This window comes from Corvus hawaiiensis, chromosome 6, assembly GCF_020740725.1.
Source record: "Corvus hawaiiensis isolate bCorHaw1 chromosome 6, bCorHaw1.pri.cur, whole genome shotgun sequence".
Taxonomy (NCBI): domain Eukaryota; kingdom Metazoa; phylum Chordata; class Aves; order Passeriformes; family Corvidae; genus Corvus; species Corvus hawaiiensis.
Window position 1 is genome coordinate 28,420,988 of NC_063218.1, and position 22,848 is coordinate 28,443,835.

Consider the following 22,848-nt stretch of genomic DNA (forward strand, 5'->3'; position numbering starts at 1 on the left):
GGCAGTCTTAGGAGGGACATAATTTAGTCCTTACTTCTTCAGGTTAGGGCACTGAGCTGCAAAGAATTCAGAGATAAAGTAAATAAAGGGACAAATTAATTCTCAGACCTGTGATGAATATTTCCTACTAGAATAGTCTGGGTTGGAGTAATCCGGTCCTAACCTGAAAAGGTTGAATATTTTTTCAGGCACAGACATGATCCTTTTTCATCATTATTGTATTGGGTTTTGAGAACATTGTTCTAGCCTCCTACTATATAAGAATTTTGCAGGAGGATTGGTAACCATAGCTTTGGGATAAATCCAAACTTTACTCTGTTCCCCATATAAAAGAACAAAGTTCACCACTGGGTGAGAAATCATAATGGATTTCTCCAACTCATCAATTTGTATTGGTTTCTGTGAGCTTATATGAGTCTGAGCATGTTTTCAGGGAAAAACATGTTTCCTCTAATTTCAGTACGAAATCTTTTACTCTGTCTTGTGTCTCCAAAGAACAGTTATCTTTTAAGAGAGTCTTAATAAATGAGTGGTGCAATATTTACAAAGTACCATTTGTGCATTCTGCAGCAATCCTCACACTGTCTGTTAAATGAAATTGGCCTTCACTTCTGTTTCTGAATGTGATGAATGGCATCATTCAATAATATATGTTTGTCGAGTTGCAATCTTGTGCAGTGTTAAGTGAGGTTCAGCCTGCATATAAAGTATATTCTCTAATAAAAAAATAAAAAAAATCAAGACAGGAAATGACAGGGAAAAACTTTGATGCCACTATATATGCTATCAAAATTATAGAGATTACATTAGTCACTGGGAATGTTTCACATTGAGTTTGCTGTGCACAAACTGGTGGGGCAAATTGTACCTTGGGACTTAAATTTTTAAAAAATATCCTTACGCATGCAAAATTCTTTTTTTATTCATGAAAATAGACATTTCAAGGTCGAAAGGCAAATATTATGCACTTATATGGGCTAAATAAAAAAATTCAGGACACGTGCACAAATGCCTGCTTCTGGATGAGGAACCTGTTCTCTTCACGTATTCAGAAGAGATGTGAAATTGTACTTTCTAATGTAACAGCAATTTTTGTAGGGTTTTTTCTTCCCTAAAAAAGGAAAACTGACAGGCCATATACCACCCAGCAATTCCATGTTGAATCTAATTTTTCAAAAATATTTAAATAAGGTTGTGGTCTTCCTTAGTAATGAGAATCCAACAATATTAATCACAAGTGTTTAAAGCACATTCATCGTAAAGCACAAAAAATTTAAAAAGACAATTAATGGCATATTGAGTGGATCAAGTTTTATTTGTGCTAAGCCTACTCTCTCAGGAGCATTTTCTATTAACATTGCTTTCTACAAGTGATAGAAGTTTTAACCTTGGTGTAGCAGATAAGCCATTGATCTGTCAGCAGACTTTTCCCTACCTCCCACAGTATGGCGCTTCAAAAGTTTGTTTGGAAATGAAACCAAATTCTATGTTTCCTCTACAGATGGTTGACCTCTTTCAGTTAGTGGCTGCATTACTCATTTAAACAATTATACAGGTCAGAATGGTGTAATCTAAATTATTTAGTCTCTGAGTGTTTTTCAGACACCACTGACAGTCCGAGAGGATCCAGCTGCTGGTTGTACCTGGATTTGAACTCCACAAGATAACAGAGCTTTGGTTCAGAGTTTTAGTCACCATACATTGTTTCATCTTCGAAAACACATACCACAGGCAAACTGCTCCTAAGGGACTGCAACCACACAAGTATCAAAACATGCCAATATCAAGACTAACATTTCCCAGACCAAATGTTCAAAACAGTTTCTACTTTATCTGAAAAAAATACCTGGATGCTCCTCCAGCTTGCAAACCTTAAAAATACCTTTTCTTGTTTGTCCCCCACAGGGAGCAATTCAAGTCTACCAAACAGTCTAGCAAAATATTATGATAACCTTTTCTATCCTAATTTGTACTGGAGGCTGTGTGTGTGCTAGGATCAACATTAATTACTGTATAACATTTCAGCTGTGTAGTTCATAGAAATGTCAGGGAGTTAGCTAAAGGGGATGTGGGGTCCTGATATCAGCGGGGGGTAAGTGGCCTCAACCATTGTGCTGCATGTGGATGATGGGAATTTACAAAAATAGAATCCATAACTGAGGTGTTAAAGCTAACTAACCCCAATAAAAAGTTCTTTTTCACCAAGAAAACCATCACATAGATAAAGTGTTCGCAAGCAATTACTTGCATTTTCTAATAAAATCTAAGTTAATAAAGTCTGGAATCCAACAGTTAGCAAAACAGACTGTAATAATGATTCTACATAATAATTGATCTACTTTGTTAAAGTTAATATATCAGTTTGAATTAATGCATTTTAAATTCAGATTCCTTTTGCAGCTTGAATCCAAACTAATTACAGGTTTTAAATTGTCACTAGTAGGAGCTCAGCCAAGGCATATTTCCTCTCTTCTTTAGTTGCACCCTGAGAATTCATGAATCAATTTTTTTCTGGGTCATGACTTCGCCCCGCCAGGAGCAGAGAAAACCCTTCAGTGTGAAGAAAATTTAATGGCAGAGATCCCAGTACAGGCAGAATCTGCACGCAAATGGCTAGGAAGTAAATGGCAGGGGAACTTTCCAATGTATGAGAAAGAAACCTTAAAATCATTTGTAGTAATCCAAACGGCAGTGAATTAAATAAATAGTTTTAAGCACAGCAGTATCCATGTCCGTCTTGGCAATTTCGGATTGTTGGATGATTTAAGAGAGGGCTGCTTTTGCAAGCCTTTTTTTTAAACAGTAGAGGTCACCTTAGTACAAGTCTCTTCTAAAAAAACAGCCCACAACAACAATAAAAAACCCTTTTCTACCCTGATAAATTATGCACTTAGAAGTACTCACAACTTCCTTCCAATGTTTTATATAAACTTAAAAAAAAAAAAAAAAGGTTATATTGTCAGTTTAATTTCATTATATTTAGCTATAGGGATTATTCAATATGAAAAGAGGAATTTTTTCTAAGCACATTTACAGTTTTAATCAGTGATCTACACATACAATTCATTCAAATATCTGAAAATTGGTTTGTGTTTTAAGCTTTACAATTACATAAAGATCTGTCAGGACTACATATTTTTTTGTCTTTTATATTTACCATTGGGAAAAATGTGACAAAGCAATTTGTTTCTTGGGAGGAGATACTCAGACATAAATTGCATCTATCAAAATTCACTCATCTTCATTAAAAAAAATAAAAGCATTCAGAAGCCTGACAAATCAACAAAAGATTTGGTAAATTAGCATAAAATATATCCAGCTTAATACAAATTGACAAAGCTCTTTCTACAGTATTTGTTTTCATGGCATGGCTACCTTTTATCAGCATTGTACCTAACATCACCTTGGAAACTGCTTTGTGGAAAAGCTTTACCAGACACTGAGAATGAAAGCAGAAAATTATTTGTTAACTACTTAGAAGATTCTATACATAGTGAAGGAATTTTTATAATAATTTAAGAGCAATCAGAAGTAAATGCTTTGCAAAAGAAAATCTGGCTGTTTAAAGACATTAAAGGAATTCTGAAAAATGGCACACAATACCTTGCTGTACACACAAATATATTCCTAAATATTAAAGTAGTATTTTGTTTACACTGCCAACATTACCAGATTTAAGTGGTGTAAAGTAACTGTTTTGGCAATCTTCTCTACCAGATAAGGTTATTTAAAGAATACACATTAAAAATCCTACTTAATATCTCAAGATTATTATCTTTATACATTATCACTTCAGAAATGAAATGTCTGGGACATTCTTAAATGCTATTTTACTTCTAAATCACTCTATTAGATTTCCTGCTTGAGTGATTTGTGAAGAAAACATTACATATATATTTTTTTCTGATTACCAAACCGCATTAGACACAAAAGTCTACTTGAAACTAGTTTACAGTTTAAAAACAGGTCTAATAACAGGTGAATGCTGAAAAATATGCAAACAAAATGGCAGACATGAATGACTTCATTTAAGGCATAATTGCGTCTCATCAACCCAAGAAATCATGCAGAAACAGTCCCTGTTTCAGCCAGCCAGGGAGAGACTGGAGAAATCACTCAGGCATGGATTCTAAATGGAAGGTCCACTCCTGGGTCTCAGCCAGGGAACTGCTCCACACACAGATCCAAGCCTAGGGACAATAGTCCTTAGAATCACAGTTCATCATAACAGATAATTATACAGCAAGTAAAACAATAAGGTATTTTGGCCTTTCAATAGATAGACTAATTGTGGACTAGGGAGTTCTGCCTGGGAGGCATAAAACACACCCCTCTGTGAGTCATTTTATTGTGGTGAGGAGTGGCATGAATTTTGTGGAAAGGGATTTTAGGAACTGGTGAGTTCCATATGTTGTTTTTTGCTGTATGTCTCAGGCACATAGCCAGAGTTTCCACGCACACAGCTAGAAGCTTTTTTTTAAAAAAATTTCTTCCCACTTGCCCATTTAAATGTTTTAAGGAACATTATATTTTTTTTCCCCCAGCAAAGTCAGTAACCGCAATTATTTTCCTCTTTTAAGCATAATAACATTTCAACTTGGATAAGGTGGAAAGAACTATATTGGTCTTTTCAAAGGGAAAATATGTTAAGATTACATATTTTATATATGGTTTTCATATCAATGAATTCATAACACTGGGTTAAAATATTCCCTGAAACTATTGTGTACCATTTGTTTTCTGGATTGTTTGTAGAGACAAAAAAACGAAGAAGGAAATACATGTAGTTCAAGACAGAGCAGCTTTTGAATCTTTTTAAATGTGTCATTCTGTTTTATGCTCAGCCAGTTCTTTTTCTTCTCCTTAAAAAGATGACAAGCAAGCAAACTCTTTTCTAGCAAATAAAAGTGTTAGTTCTTGGATGCCATGCAAAGGGTGCAAATGCATAAGAAGGCTGACCTCCTGCACTAGGAAACAAGTACTCTATCTCTGCAATTTGTGCAGCCCCACTGCCAGCCAATTAACTCGAAGTTGAGTTTTGACTCAAACTCATGACCCTTCAATCCCCACAGTCATGTGTTACATCTGGTATCATTGAATTAGTCCTTCCATTTTGGCTTGCTTTTTTTTTTTTTAAACCGTCCACTTTCTTTCTGCCAATTTTTTTTCTAACCACTAATGATGATTCAAGAAGCTTTCTACAGTATCTGCATATTTGTTTGTTTTTGAGTAGAGCTCCCTTGGAAAAAATCTGGCATACATTTTTCTTTTCTAAGAATACCATTCAATTCTGCATTTCATGATACCCTTTTTTCCTGTTCTGTACTATAATGGTGACCATTACATCATGTACCCTGAGGGCTGTGCTTAAAAAGAGAAAGGATGGTGAAATTAGCAAAAATAAAAGGAACTCCCTGACTTGAATTCACAAACTGTGCTTGTTTTTGTTAAACAGAACAAAATCTGCGGTGACGGTAGCAAGTTCAATAACGTGTAGCGCATACGTTTTTCTCTCAGCTAGAAAGCACCTTCCTTAAGAAACGCTTTTAAAATATTCAATGTAAACTACTGAAGATACTCATATTAAGTAGTACTCCCCAAGCTGTGAGTACATTTCTTGTTTTATTTTTAGTGCTTTTTAATGGAATACAGTTTATTATCTGGAACCTGTTTGCCTCCCAATTATTTGTAAAATTGTTTTAAAAATTCTGATGAAATGAAAAGCAGCAGTTGATTTATTCACTTTTTCAGAAGTCATACCTGAAGAATTAGAGAGTTGAAAGTACATTTAGACATTTTTATTCAGTATAGCTTTTCTAAGAATTTCTCCTATGCTAGCAAAATACAGTGGTAGCTGCAGTCGGCAAATACAGATAATTCCAATGGTGAACGTTAATCAGGCTCTAAGGGCTTAAAACATTCTTTTTTTTCTCATCATGTCTGCACTGGATTTTCTCATTCAGCTATTATATGTGCACTGCTTCATCCTTATGTCAGTATACCTCCATGTAAGTCTTCTGCTTGCCTTTTGGAACTACTTGAATGTATCATCTCTCATATATATATACGCACACGTGTGTACGTGTGTGTATGTATGTCTATGTATGTGTATCCAAAATAAATTGAAAAAAAATTATACTCTTGTCAACAGAAAAACTTCATTAGTGTAGTAAAAGCGGTCATATTTCAAATGCTTTTGTGCACATAAAATATTTTTGTGGTTACTGTATGCAAGTACGGTAACATCATTGTATCATACACAGCAAGTTTTATAACAATCAGTGAAAAACAAATGATGCATTATTATTGAATGATGTGATATTTAAATATAAAAGCAGTTGAGTGCCCTATCAGTTTCCTCTTAATATTTTGCTGGTACGAATGTTTTTCTGACTTCTAAATCACACATTTGCTAAAATGAGCTCTGCTAGATATCAGTTTGAACACAGGCACAATGTGTCTCAGTCAGATTCATAAAACAGATAGCTGAACTAGAGTTTGACTTTTGACATCAACAATCTGACTTCAATATTTCTCCACAAAAAGAGACTTCTGACTCTCATCGCTGTTTCAGTGTGATGGATAGCTTTTCAGCTGCTGACAGCAGTGAATGTAATAAATGTAATCATCCACACTGGGGGCTGAATATTTCTATTTTTTAAGTTTTCCGTCTTGTGCATTACGAATGACAAAGTAACACCTGCGGTATTACAGTCCCTCCTTTCCTACAAAACTGAAATACAAAAATATTATTATAAGTTGTCTATGTATTGGTGCTTCAGTGCTAAATAAGCTTTTAATTACCTACATTTGGTTTTTTTTTTTTTCTCTAAGAAACACTTGCAGAAACAGAGCTTAATTTTAGCTCTGTTTGACTTCTCTGATCATCTGGGTTTTCATTGTCATTGCTTCATAATAATTTAATGTCATATATAATGACATAAAACCAGGGAAAACCACAGAAGCTGCCAATCTGAACTGATCTAAGTGTTCACGAGTATAAGCATAGAAAAGCCTGATTTGTTTGTGCCAACAACATTCAGCATGGTCTGTAACTGGGCTAGTGTTCCTTTGCTATTTAATTTTCAAATAGTCTTTCAGTGTACAGTGTAGCTGCTTAATCAGAGTGTTTTATCTACCACAATTAACAAAATGAGTGAATGTATATATTGGCAATACATAAAAAAAGTATTAAATTTATGTTTACCATTTTGTCAGCTAAACATTTTACCATCCTGTTTTTTCCACTCGCTTCATCTATAAGCAACTATTATTATGTTTGCAACTGAAAGTGTATAGCTGAAACACACGCCTAATTCAAAATTAGTTCTAAACTTTCATTAAAAAGCTTTGCAGAGAAATATCTTTTGTTAATGAAAAACTTATTTGGAAGCATATAAAGCCACAGTTTGCATTTTCCCTAGTCTCTGACAGCAGTGACTTATCTTACTTTACATCTAATTAAAAGTTTATGGAGATGCAATGGATTTTTGTGCAAATTAGAATTAATTAGAGTTATTAAGAAGCCATGAAAAGAAGGATTTGAGAAATAGTGAGAAATATTATTTAAACCCTAATGGAATTCAGCGAAACCCACAGGTCTATTACAGGTCCCTGATTTGCCAGGATCACTGCAGGGAATCTAACATTAATAAGCACACTGGTAATTAAATCATTTGTTACTTTGTCTGTAATGTTGTAATGTTTCACTGATACTCTGTCAGAGCTCTTTGTGCAGATCAGAGCTAATCAAAGGTAATCAATTTTCAGCATTTGAAAAATCTGTAAATGATTATACATTCATCAGATCATTTAGTGGAGTGCAAGGAAAGTGCAATGCAATTAATCTTCCTGCATGAGGAGGAATTACCACCACAGAATTCAACAGTTATAATTAATTTCATTGTCTTGCTGTGAATTTTGATTGCTTTTCTTTGGACTGTATAGTACAAATGATGATTCATTGCAAAGTATTTGCAAAGCAAACACACCAGTGTGCTATGCAAATTAAAGTAGCTGTATAACAGATAGGTTTCAAACTTCCTATTTACTCAGGGTTGTTGAGTACTAATTTGCCAAATAATTGCTTGTTAACTTTATACACTCTTCCTCTGAATATTGAGATTGGTAACCAATATAAATAGAAAGCACATGCTGTTTGATATATCATGGTAAGTGTTCAAAATACTAGTTAGCACTAAACTTGCACTCAACTAGAAAAAACATAATTTACAACATATTTTTCTAAAACTAGTCATTCTGCCTTCTCTAATATTTTATTTCCCTTTATTTCACTGTGAAGGTCACTGAAAGACAAAGAAGGAATTTTATGGCTTTACCAGAAACAGCCATATAAGCCCAAAGCAGAACATTTTTTAACCATTATTACTTTAATACTAATTTTCCTTCATTCACATTACTAAATATTAAGTACCTTTTTCAGGATGTTATCAAATTATAGTAAGCAGCGTGGACATTTCTAGAAAATTGGTCTATGCGCCAAATACCAGTGTCAAAACCAAATGTTGAGCTCAGGGTTCTCATACCAAACCAGAGCCTACTTGAAGGAACTGGAGTGCTGAGCAGACACATATGCTGCTGTAGATTCAGCTATAGGTCTGGAATTTTAGACTTTTGTACAGAACTAGATGCTACAATGATTTGCACGATTTGCTCATTGTTAGGAAAATACTAACAGAGAGATGTTCAGATTTGAGAAATGCCAAAATTTCATTCTAAAAGTGCCAATTAATTTCAAAAAGTGTTGAATTAAGCTTTGCAGACAGAAATATGGGAGTAAGGATTTAGGGAGTGTGATAAGAATGTGTAACTGCAAGCTATATATTTAATATTAAGTAATCTCAATTTTATTTTAAAAGCTGTAATACATAACGAGTATTGGGAAATACCAGCAGATATCTGGTTAGTCATTACTGGCAGCATTATATGTTAGGTGCTGCTTAATTTATAATCATCTGGAAGTTTTTCATTTAAAAAGGTAAACCACTACAATACTGCATTAATTTGCTCAGTACAAATGAGGTTTGGTAATAGTAATGTATGGTACATGTACGTATGTCTATGTATGCATATATGGTTATGCAGCATATACACAATATATATTCTTCAAAAGCCAATTCTTCCATTGCTGTCTTTATGACAGCATCACATGATTTATTTAAATTTAAACACATGATATTAGAAAAAAGAAAGACATTTCAAAGAGAACATGAAGACAGAATGAGAGTCTCCTTTCAATAATAGTAAAATTTAAACACTGTACAGCTAATTAGTGTAAGATACTAACAGAAGACAGAATGAGAGATGTTCAGGTTTGAGAAGTGCTGAAATGTGGAGCTGTAAATACTGATTGTCTAAGTGCTTCTGAGAGCCCTGGAAAATTCTTAGAGTGAATGTACACAGAAGTTTGAGGCATTCAAACTCATCTCTTCTTTTCAACCTACTTGGCCATGACTGAGTCAATAGGCTGAGTCTGACTCAGTGTTTGCAGTCCCCAGCTGAAATCATAGACATATAAATCTAGATATGAAGTAAATACCATTTTCAGAATTTAATGCTGAACAGGAAAATATTCTCATACTTATAATCTGTTCTGATAGCTCTCCACAACTCATAAAGGTTTTTTAACAATTGCATCTTTTCTTGTATCAATGAAAACTAAAATAAAGACAAATATTGAAATTTAGAGAACAGTGCATTGCACATATGCAAGGAGTCCATGCTATTATTGTTTTCAGAAATGTCTATTTTTTATGCCATCAAAAGTTTCATCATCTAAAAATCATTGATGTGCACGTCTCAAAAAGAAAAACTCTTGATGGATATTTGGTTTATAGTGGATTTATATCTTTTGGTGAATATTCCAAAGACTTCAAAATTGTACTGGGAATCTTAAAAAAATAACCCTTTTCATGTTACAATGAAAGTATTTTCTGGCATTTGAACTGGTTTGGACCATCCTCCCAAAAGCATTCAACATAGACTTGTTCATGACAACGGCAGGAAGAAACTACTGAGAACAAAATATTTATGTGCTTATCAACAAGAATTTTCATTTGTATCTGAACAGAGGCTGAGAGGATAAGATGAAAGGCACATTTTTCAACATGTTGAGGTTTTTTTATCCTACAGGCACAAAATTTTCCATATTTTACTAAGGATGAATCGAGGACAATCAGCGTGATATTATTCATTCTGAACTGGAGGTCCATGGATCATGTATTTCTTTATTCCCATTGATTCCAGGCCATGATCTTCCTATAAGGAAGGGCCTGAAAGAAGTGAAAAGGATGATTTCCTTAGGTAAAAAGAGGAAAAAGTAATATAAAATGTAATGTACCCCAAATCCACACACGCATATTCTACATTCTTGTATATAGGTACAGATGCTCTCCTCCTCGTCGTCTCATAAGAAACATACTGCTTCTTCATTAAATTCTTCGTTTTCTCTGACTGTATAGAAGACTTCAAATAGTTCATCCACACACAATGAAAAGAATTGTTAATTTAATATGGCTTTAAGAACATCCCCAAAATGTACACTGACCTCTCATTGGCCCTATTCAGTTTACTTTTCTTTGTCATCATAACCTCTGTAAACATCATGGAAACGTGTAGACATGTCCTCATTCTATGCTCCAAGCAGTTTAGCTTATCTGAATTGCACTATGTTCACTTTTTGTAAGTAAAGTATCCCATATTTAAGTTCATTTTTTTAAATTATTTTGATTTTCTTTTACTTCTTTCAATGATCTTTTATTGTCTAAACTCTAGATTTCTGCCGAGTTTGTGAACTGCACTTGTCAGAGTATTGCCCACAACTCAGGGTTCCTTTGTTGAAGCTGTAGAAATAAAATGAATAGTATAAAAGCTTGATGGCATCTGTGGATAGGAAACTCATTAAAAGCCTCAGCCTTCTGTTTTATTTCTAACCACATTGCCCTGTGGGATTTCAAGGTCTTGCAGGATGAAACCAGCAGGACTCATTACTTCTAAAACAATGTTTAGAGTTCTATTGGTGGTGGAATGTTCTGCCAGTCAGGTAAAAAACCTAGGCCTTTATCCTTCCTGGGACAATACCAGGCAGCTCAGAAACTGCTTGGAAAAAGTCATGCCTTTGAATGCAACTGCAGGTGTTGCTCCTCAAAGACTGTTGGTACCCTCCTATGCACCCTTCAAAGGAATAATAGAAAATTCACTTTGGGATTCAAATGGAGTCTAAGAAAATTTGAAATAATAGGAACAAACTTTTGAGACTTCCTACATTTTTCCCACGAACCTATGGACCATGACTAATACCCTGAGGGCAAAAAAACATCCTTTTTCCCTCTTACACAGGCATAGAATTCATGGTGTCAGATAAATAAGCTTCATGACCTCACCTTGTTTAAGGCTACCATTCAATTACTAGCAAAGACTAGTCACCACAGTGAGAAAAGAGTGTGGCATTCTGATTGCTCACATCAATTAGAAATAGTGCAAAATTTATATCATAGAAGTATAGTACAAAATTATATAAACTCTCTTCACAAGACAAAAACATTTAGCCAAAAGTAACTAGTATTAGTTTGAACAAATTGATGGCTCCCATTTTCTGTGTGATTAGAGACAATTATGAGAACAATTTTAATATATGATAGAAACAATTAAGGACCTTGCAAGTGTGGAAGTGATTTAGCGTCCTAAAGTAGTTTCACAGCTGTGTCAAGTAGAATTCCTTTCAGAGATTTGCCAAATAATTTATACATCATATCAGAAAATTTCAATCATTTTGTAAAAATGCCTAATGCAGTAATAATTAATAAATTTTGTGCGCTGGCAAATATACTTATTCATTAAAAAGTGTAACTCTTGACTGCAAGACACTTGAAACACTATTTTAAAATCCAAGCAAATTATGAATTATCTAAAATGCAAAGAATTACACATGCAAAACTTAACTGATAGATGATATCTTATGAACTTTAAAATCTGAGCAAACAGGTTTTAAAGAAAAATTTTTACAGATTATCAAGTCACCTAAAGATCACATTCACACAATTCATAAAGCAACAAGATAGGACGGTGCTTGGAAGGGCAGAAGAGAGCTGAACAGAATATCTTTCTTGTGTCAAAGAATTAGATTCCTTCAAGAATAAGAGTAATGTCAAATAGCTACACTACCAACACGGAAACTGTAGAGATTTTCTTTTTGAACAAGTTTCCCAGCAATAGACTTATTAACACACAATTTAATGAATAAATGGTAGTATTAAACATATTATATCTGAAGAATTAAAAAGAAATATACTCTTATTTTTCCTCATCAACATCCAAGAGGACTTTGCCAAGAAAAAAAAAAAACAGTTGCAAAGCATTTTCTCTTTTTGTTTTTCTTTTATTTTTCCGAGTCTATGTCAACTCCAGGAATTCTCCTACAGTATCTCACTGTTTTGAATTTCTAAGGCATTCTTTTTCTACAGAAAACTTCAGTAAAAAGTCAATCTGTAAACTGAGAACTTGTTTCCTTATGATTTAGAGTTGCATACTCTTAATACAAATGTGTCATATCCTGTGAAGTTTATTTACTTAGAATATGAAATTCTTTCTTTTGCCTATATTTACATGAGAAATAGGAAACCGTAGCATTATTTCTGGTGGTAAATGAGGGGACTGAAGACTATTGGATGAAAACAAATGATGGCCCTCAAAAGAAGATACAGTTGGGAGCTTTGTGTAATTGTTTCTGCATTACTGCTCCCACAGGACCAGCTGAAGAGATTACCAACCCCAGCCAACCCCCAACTGTTTATTGCCATCCTCTTGCCAGAGAACAGTGGCTTGCCAGATCCACTGGTTAAATTACTTGTGTGATCACTCCCTAATTTATTTCAAAGTGACTTGGTTAGCAAAGCAGGCAAGCAGAAACGATCTGTTATTTCAGTGGTTTATGCTGGCTCATTTTAATTTTAATAGCCTAGAAAGCAATCTCAACAGCAGCTCAGCCAGGAAAACTAAGGATGGCAGCTACTGAAAGCAGTCTGGGGTTGGTAAACTTCAGCAACTGAAAGAGAAAAGATGCTCACAACATGCAGATTTAAACCAAGGTCCAGCAAAAAATTTAGGCACTTCTGCACTTAAAGCACCTGGATCACCCTACTGCTGTAAATGGGGCTATTAATTAACTACTACTTATGACAATTATGTTATTTTTGGAAAAAGTGTGTCAGATGATGACATTTATTCCATGTAATTTTATATATGAAAATTAAGCATCTTGTTTGCATAAATCTTCTAAGCTTTTCCTGTAGTCAATGGAAGAACCACCTCCAGAAGGGTAATTCCCGAGCTATCTGAGAAAGGAGGTGTCAGCTGCCTTCTGAAGATGTTCATCACAGAGGATGCCACCCCTTAGGTTGGAATATGCAGTTGTCTCCTAGGCTGCTAAAGTTAGGCAACCTGAATTGTATCCTATCTGTACCTCACCAAGTGGGCCTGACAACCACAGCAATGTTATTTCTGGAAAAAACATTCTTAAATGGGACAATCACCTTTACCAATACCATCACACCCTTACCATCCATTTTGGAAAAAATTTTATAAAGTGTGCAGTGTTTATTTAGTAGTGGAAATCAGTATTTCATAAATATCATATATATATATATATATATATATATATATATATGTTACTGCCATCACTTATTACTTTAACTTCCTTTATGTCAGTAGTTTCCCTGGCTTCAAATAAACTTTTAGATTGTAATTAGCTTTTCTAATAATGTACACTGTAATGCAAAACCCATAAATTTCTTGGGATTACCTGCATAGACGTATGTAAATTAGCTACATATATTTCTTTATATATAGTGTCACATGAAAATAGGCAATTTTTAGATGTATAGGAATGGTAAATGCCTAGAGTATAGTAAAACAAATTTTACAATCTCAGTTTGAAATATACTGTCCATGTTTACTTAAAAATAGCTTGCCAACAAGGATTCTGACTTTCTATGGCCTTTAGTAGTCTTCGTTCACACTCAGCATACAAAAGTTAAAAGATTCTTTATCATCTCAGAAATTCCTTTCACAATTTTAAATCAACCTAAACTTATATAATACAATTCTCCTAAGTGCTTAAGTCATTTGCAGCTCAAATCCAGTAAGTTTAAAACCTCCTCTTTGCCAGTTAGTTGTAAAGTACTGAGGTGAAGGTAAATTGAAATCTTTTCAACAATTAATGGAAAATGTTATAACAGCAGATTAAAACTGAACAAGGATGAGTTCATTAAATCATCCCTCTTTTGGGAATGCTCATTTGATTTCACAAAATGACAGAATCACAGAATGAGTTGGAAGGGACCACAGTGGGTCATCTGGTCCAAAATTCCTGCTAAAAAAGGGACATCCTAGAGCACATGGCACAGAACTGCATCCAGATGGATCTCAGATATCTCCAGTGTGAGAGACTCCACAGCCTCTTTGGGAAATCTCTTCCAATGCTCAGCCACTTGCACAAGAAAGAAGTTCTTCCTCGCATTCACGTGGAACTTCCTGTGCATCAGTTTCTGCCTGTTGCCTCTTGTCCTATTGCTTGGCACCACCAAGAAGAGCCTGGATCCATTCTCTTGGCACCCTCCCTTCATATACTGATAGATATTTATGAGGTCCCCTCTCAGTCATCTCTTCTCGAGGCTGAACAAGCCCAGCTACCTCAGCCTACTCTCATAAGAGGGATGTTCCAGTATTTTAATTATCTTTGTAGCCCCCACTGGACCCACTCCAGGAGCTCCATGTCTCTCTTGTAATGAATACCCCAGAACTAGACACAGCACTCCAGATATTGCCTCAATAGGGCTGAATAGAGGGGCTGAACCATCTCTTTTTACCAGCTGGCAATGCTCTTCCCAGTGCACCCCAGGATTTGCTGCCCCACCAGGGCACGCTGCTGGCTCATGGACAGCTTGTTGTTCACCAGGACCCCCAGGTCCTTCTCCTCAGAGCTGATTTCTAGCATGTCAGCCACCAGCCAATACTGGTGCATGGGGTTATTCCTCCCCAGGTGCAGGACCCTGCACTTGCCTTTGCTGAATTTCAGAAGGATCTTCTCTCTCCATCTGTCCAATCTGTTGAGGTCCTTCTGCAGGGCTGCACAGCCCTCTGGGGTATCAGCCACTCCTCCCAGCTTGGTGTCACCTGTGAACTTGCTTAGGAGGGGTCTGCAACTTCATCCAAGGCATTGATGAATAAGGTAAACAATACTGAGCCGAGTACTGAACATTGATTTGACACTTTCTAAATGATTTCCTTCACATCCTCCAGATAAGGGGTAAGAGCTGTGCAGAGGGAGATAACTTTTCTGACAGTGGTTATTTACTCACTAGTAGAACTATCATATCCATTCACTAGTGGTACTATTGTACCTTGTGTTTAAGGCAGAATGACACTTCATTGTTCCATCATAAATATTACCAGACTGAAGCAGGGAGTTGATAAGTCTTTACAAGAGTAAAGACACAAGGCTGAAGTGCCTTAGAGTCTAATTACCAAACTGTACAAATGTGTACAGTCAGAACAAAAGGATGATCCTTTGTTCTGTGAATGTATTTTAAACCAAAATTGGAAGCAGATAAATGTACCTGCCAAAAATGAAAACAACAACAAAGTAGTGTGATTGGTGTGGTTCTTACACTTACAACTCGGAATTATTTTTCCTTCTTGACAGGCTTAAACAAGATTTGAAATTGCATTTTACAATAGCATTTTTCCTCATTCATCTAATAAATAGTTTTAATGTATCAATACATGGTGTAGGATATAATTCTAAAACCTTTCTTGTGCTTTAGGAACCTGGAATCTGTGGAAGCTGCCATATGGGGGAAAACCATTAGTGAGGAACAGAGTTATATTAAAAATTCACAAAATACAGAGTGTTTTAGAACATGAAACATAGATGGAGTTCAGTTACTGAAAATATATATCTCTGTGGTGTAGTCTCATTCTAAATGGATGCTAAACCTTGCTCCAGGCTGCAAGTTTTCTGCAGTCAGCTGCAGATGTGATAGGACTTGCTTTTACATAATTGTTTTGTCTTATCTGTAAGCATCCCTCACTTGGACAACTTGAGAGGCATTAAGGGTGTGTGCAGATGAACGAGTTACCCTCTGAACTTATGTTTCTCATACTCTGCAAGAATTGCCTGCAACACACTTTTATGCTGCATTGTACCACTCAGAAAGAATACAAATATGGAGTAGATGACAGGAAAATAGTTTGTAACACCTTACATTGCTGATAAGATATTTTTCATCTTTCCATAGCTAAGGTTTCCTGCTATCTCCTTCTTAAGTCCAGTTACTCTTATTCTGTTGCGGTTTGTTAGTTGCAAAGTGAAAAGTAAACTTGTTTTCTTGCTTATAGTGAATAAAACACTTCCATCTAGTTGATCAACGGGACTTGGGGCTTTTATGCCTCTACAGTCCTGCAATACTTTGAAATAATCTTTCTCAATTAATAAATCCAATGTTGTGTATATTTATATATATAGATATCTAGAGAGAACTTTTTAATATATTGATTCAGTGTTATCCCTATACTGCGCAATTATGAAAAAGTTACTTCTTTGCTGAGTTACCCCTGCCCAGATAGTCAAATTAAAAATCACAGTTCTGTTAGAGATTACAGAGAACAAAAAGAGATCATGTTGGAAAGTATTAAATCATGCTGCTTAGTGGGTTGACACACACAATTAAACAATTCAGGTCATAAGTGCTCATGACTATGCTGTTGACAGTAAGCTACCACATGATAATTTATGGAATGTTTTCCATCATCTCCAACCAGCTATAAAAAATTACTTCCATCCTGATGGATGATGGCCTTGATTATCTCCTACCAAACTTATACCATGCAGTATGCCTATGTTTGAAATAAATTAATTTTATTAATCTGTTAAGTTTCAATACATGTCCCTTAATATCCTGAGATGGTCAGATCTGTCCTCTGGCCCTGCACTAGTTTCTTAGAAGGTGCTGCAGTCATTCACACCAACTCTATTTCACTTGTTTCCTAAGTTACTGCTACTTTCTCCTTATCGGAGTCACTGATTTGCTGTGTTTTCACTGACAAGGGCTGAACTGACTCAACTCCTTTAGCAGAGGTAACAGGTCATGTTTGATACCTCATAGGTAATGCTCTAAATTGGTTTGAGCAACAGTGAGGTGCAAAACTCCTAGAGTGCTAAGAAAATTTGGTTTCAAGTATTAACAAGCCTTTCTTTTTATTCAGGACTAAATCTACACACTTTTATTGTAGCTGCTACACTGTAGGAATAACTTTTTCTTTTGTTATTCCTTGTTTACCCTGGAAGCAGGGGAAAGCATGATCTGGGGGAAAATAGTGATAAAAGTCAAATCTGTGCTAAATTAGTCTTCATGTATAGCAGCAAATATAGACTTGTCTGATCAGGAATTTTGGCATTTTAGAATGTCCTGAAAAGAAGTACATGCCTTTTTCAGACATTTTTTTGAAAGCAGAACTGAACTTTGAGTGTTTCTTCTTCTTGTCATATTTATTAATCATTAAAGTTTCTGACATGTTTTCTTATTATTGTTTAGTAGTAATGTCAGTGTTAAACCATAATATAGGTGTATACATCTGTTGTTTACTCTGAGATGACTAACTACCATATATAAAAATTCATATTAAAAATAAGTGATAACACACCAATGAAATAATGATTTTTAAAAGCCCTCTGCCTTTGAAATACATTAATATATTTAAATAAGAAAAGAGATCACAGTTCCGTATCCTACCACTGACACACAGAGAAATAAACAAAATTGAGTTGGAGAACAGACCTGCATAACATACGGCTCAAGGACTTCGTGCAGCCTGCAGAGCATCTTTTCTAGCATGCCAACTATTTAACAGCAATGTGTACTGTTAGAAAAATCAGGGTGTGCTTCCTGGCTGGGCTTTTAACCAACCCCCCAAACTCAAAGCAGTGGATGGGATAAGTATCTCCTGGCCAGGCATGTGGGTAGGTGGGTGGGAGGACACTATTTATAGAAAGGGAAAGGCAAGAGACACTGGACAGTCATGGCAAAAAGGTAAACTCAGTGATAGCAAGGGAGGTTCTTCACTGTAGCACAGAATAGACCTTGTCTTAATATAACAGATTCCAATCGTTCACATACATGGTTCTGTAATTTCAGCATTCCATCCATTCTTGCCTCCACAACGCAACGTCTGGATTGAGTCTAGCAAACTCTCGAGGTGAATGAATCTTTGTGTCCGCATGCTAAAATTTTAGAATATCAAGGAAGAAGATATTTGGTACCATGTAAGTGTTGTATGCCTAAGTTTAATATAAAATTTCAGGGCACATAAAATCCCCTGCGCCCACAACTTGCTAATAATTTTTCTTGTCATCTATGGTTTTATTATTACTTATGACATTTTACTGAATTATTCATTATTTTATAGTTGTGGTATTCTAGAAAAAAATTTAAACCTTCTGGAATCATAGTAGTACTTCAAAAAGCAGATGAACTGTATGAGCAAGTATACTCTTCCCAAATGTGGCTATCTCAGGGTGCTGAGGAATTAGATTTCCATCTCAAAGGCAGTTATCTTGACATAACAGATTACTGCTGCCAAAAGAAAAAAAGCAGTATTTTCCTATACTCTCATACTTCTCTCCCTCTTTCTGCCACTTTTAGTGGTTGTGAGCAGTTAAATATCACGTCTCACAGAAATTGAGCCCGAGAACATGAATATACCTCTGAAGGTGGCTCCTTGGGAGTGCTCCTGAAAGCATTCTCTGATGGAAATCTCAGACAGCAGCTTTCTCTCTCCATGGCCCTGAATGCCACATTTTCAGGAAGGACATAAAATTGGCTGGGTAAGTGAAAGAGAGCAATGCACCTCATGTATCCTTAGTGTAAGCAAATGACATATGCTTTCTTCCTTCCATCTCAGCATTTCTGTCTTTTATAAACATTTTCAATCATGTTGTCTGCTTCAGCTGTCATGAATAAATGCTTGTATTTGCACTTGACCATAAAAAGTTAATTGTGAATTACTCTACACGCATGAAAATGGCAAATGCTTAAACTGGGAGGTTGGACCACATTAATTTCTCAGCCCTCCTTTTTCAACTGCATAGGCCAGGTGAAGACCCCAGTGAGGCCAGGAGGGACAAAACTTGCCACAAGAACATGAGCTTTCTGGTCTGCAGTGAGATATCAGGAAGCACGTTTATGTCTTGAACGTCTTGAGAAACACATCATAATGCCAAGTTACAGTATGATAATGATGAAAAAGTCTCCTCACTAACAAAAATAATTAGAATAATCCAATCTGTATTTAGATTAAGTCTGAGGTTGGTTATTATACCAACAAAATGAGCGATCCGTCAGGGAGAGATATGGCCAGAACACAACTGCTAAAATGAACCAAGAGACTTTAACTATAATTGTTATATGTTCTGCATATGACAGAAAAAAAAGAAATAAAAATCCAAATTAGCTATTTCCACTCTTCAGCATTGAAATAAAAAGCCTAGAGTGACAGAACTTGGTGTTTCTCTGCCAATGTGGTTTTACATAGGTTTTTTTTTGTTTGCTTTCTCACACTTGATTGTTCTCTTGGTAGTGTTTCACTAACTCACTGTTATCTTGACTGATAATGAAAGCGCCAGAAAATACAAACACTTTTCAATTCCATCTTTTTCAATTATGTGGCACTGTAATCCCAGCCTGAAGTGCTTTTTTTAAATAAAGTATTTCATATGAACAAAATATAATTAGAGATACATTCATATATCCTAAAATCTTCCTGTATAACATAGCACTGATATTCTATTTGCCTTTTAGGTTGTTTGAAAGTGTCTCTACAGTTACCTTGTAAAACTTCATACCATATGTGTTATTAGTCTAACACTGTTCTCTTATTTGAACTAAGACAAGTAGATACTGTCAGATACTAGACCGGTGAAAATAACTTCAGTGATTATGAGATGAACATTTTTTATAAGCTCTTTTTCCAAGCAAAATTTGTGCTGATATATCTCTAAGAATTTAAAAATTATGCATCCTATTCAGAAAATACTATATAGTGTTCAAATGTGCACAAGAGAAGTTTGCCTTTTTATCTTATTTGCATATATCTCATAAGTATGCCTAGAAAATATTACTTATTAACATTCATCTTGTTACTTATGTAAAAAGGGTGCAGACTCCAAAAGGACATGTTTCTCCAGTATAACAGGATGTATTTGTTTACTTCTGCACAGTGTTTGCGCCACTGCAGTTAAACTTGCAGCCCACATTTTGAGGATATACCACTCAATTTGAAGTTATGATGTTGATTTTCTTATCCATGTTTTTCCCCTTGAAGCGAGATGAAAAATGTTCCAGCAAAAGCATAAGAAAGCTATTTTAAGATCTTTGAAGAAAAATTAATATGTTGCGATGATGATATTTCATCTTAATCTGGCATCGCCCAGACTTGTCTCTTTCAAGGAAGGGAGGACATCTGGAAATGAGTGAAAGCCACAATAAAATAAGATTTTTTTACTGAAACTGAAATACGATGGCATAGTTGTTTCTTGACAGTTATATATTCATTGAGTAGGAATAAGTGGTATGATAAAGGTGCATGATTTATTGTTATATGCAATTACATGAGCTGCACAATATTGAAAATTTACAGAGAACTGAACTGATATTTTAGAAATAAAAATATGAAACACTCATTGATATTCATAGCCCAAAAGCAAGAAAAAAAAGCACCTCAAAGTAGCTAGGGAGAAATTCAGCAAACAGGGATAACACAGTAAATTAATATATTTTCTTTGGTGTGATTCTGTTTCTCATATATAATGCCTGGAATATATGAAGGGAAGAAACAATTTTTGTTTGATATTTGAGTTTCATAATCTCTGTCCCTCAATGCAAAACATGAGTCTGACCTCATTTCCACAAATTTGGGCAATGCAATTAGTATAAATAAATATATACATAAATATATATATTTATGTAAATATATATTTATTTATGTAAATACATACGTATTTATGTATTTATTATAAATATATAAAATCTCATGTGAAACACGTTGATAATTCTGGACACTAATATGCAGAAAAGGTAAATTCAAAGTGAAAAGGAGCAAGGAGGCACTAGTAGGATGAACAGATGATTGGTGAGCTGATCTTTTCTAAACAGTATTGAAAGACCTTGCTGGTTTGTCTAACCAAGCAAATTAAAAGTTAAAAAGAAAATAATTTTTATCTCTAGATTCTTCAGGTGTCAGGGGAAAGGATGAACTATTTAATTGATGTTGGCAAAAGAGAAATCAGATATAAACGAGCCCTAAGTAAATTCAGGCTAGAAATGAATAGTATTTCTAAACCTTACTGTGTTTGGTTTGCATGGCCAGGTTTTGGTAGCAGAGGGAGATACAAGGATGGCTTCTGTGAGAAGCTGCCAGAAGCTTCCCTCGTGTCCTGCAGAGCCAATGCCAGGTGGCTCCAGGATGGACCTGCTGCCAGGCAAGGCCGGGCCAATTAGAAACGGTGGTAACACCTCTGTGATAACATATTTAAGAAGGAAAGAAAAAAAGATATGGTGCAGATGTAATTGCTGCCAGAGAAGAGCAGGGTTGAGAATATGTGAGAGGAACAGTGCTGCAGACACCAAAGTCAGTGGAAAAGGAGAGGAAGGAGGTGCTTCAGGCTCCAGAGCTGAGATTCCCCTGCAGCCCCTGGTGCAGACCACAGTGAAGCAGCTGTGCCCCTGCAGCCCATGGGGATGTATGTGGGATGCAGAGATCCACCTGTAGCCCATGGAGGAGACCCACACTGGAGCAGGTGGATGCCCAAGAGAAGGTTATAAACCCAGGGGAAACCTGGTCTGGAGCAGGCTCCTGGCAGAGCTGCAGACCTGTGGAGAGAGGAGCCCATGCTGGAACAGGTGGCCTGGTAAGACCTGTGACCCTGTGGGGGACTCAAGCTTGAGCAGGGTGTGCCTGAAGGACTGCACCCCATGGAAGAGTGAGACACACTGCAGTAGTTCATGGAGAACTGTTGTCCATGGGATGGACTCATGTTGAAGAAGTTCCCGGAGGACTGTCACCTGTGAGAGGAACCCCACACTGGAGCAGGGGAAGGGCTCCTCTTCCTGAGCAGAAGCAGGAACAATGAACGATGAACTGACCATAATCCCCACTCCCCATCTCCCTGCACTGCTGGTGGGGAGGAGGAAGAGCTAGGGAAGAAGGGAGGGGTGAGGGAGAGGTATTTTTTAAGATGTATTTTACTTCTCGTTATCCTGCTCTGATTTTGTCTGTAGTAAAATTCAATTGATATTCCCAGCTGAGTCTGTTTTGCCCATGACAGTATTTGGTGAGTGATCTCTCTCTGAGATCTTATCTCAAGCTATGAACCTTTGCTACATTTTTTTCTTCCCTGTCCAGCTGAGAAGGGGAATGACAGAGTGGCTTCTTTGGATGCCTGGCATTCAGCCAGGCTCAACCCACTACACTTACAGATTGATGTTCCGGACATCTTAGGATGTCATGACCAATAACATGAAAAATAGGAATTAATAATTTAAAAAAAAAATCTTCTATGCTTCCAGTGTGAATTTCATGCACCAGTCTTTTCTAAAATGATTGAAGCCATCTTTTTAGGAGCACTGTTATTTAACATGGATCTCAATCACCTATGCAGAGTTTCAGATGTCAAATTGAAACATCCCTCTGCAGCTTTTATAATCTTTCATTATTCCAAATTTTTTAATCTGTCCTACATATTCCAAAATCGGGTTCCTATTTTCCTTAAAATCC

At 35.9% G+C, this 22,848-nt stretch overlaps 1 long non-coding RNA gene across 1 annotated transcript; it reads left to right on the forward strand.

The window, feature by feature from the left end:
* Positions 1-5,478: 5,478 nt before the first annotated feature.
* Positions 5,479-20,989, forward strand: LOC125327836. Its single transcript, XR_007204392.1, has 4 exons — positions 5,479-5,604; positions 18,213-18,340; positions 18,720-18,901; positions 19,166-20,989. It is a non-coding gene; the product is annotated as an uncharacterized LOC125327836 (long non-coding RNA).
* The last annotated feature ends 1,859 nt before the right edge of the window (positions 20,990-22,848 follow it).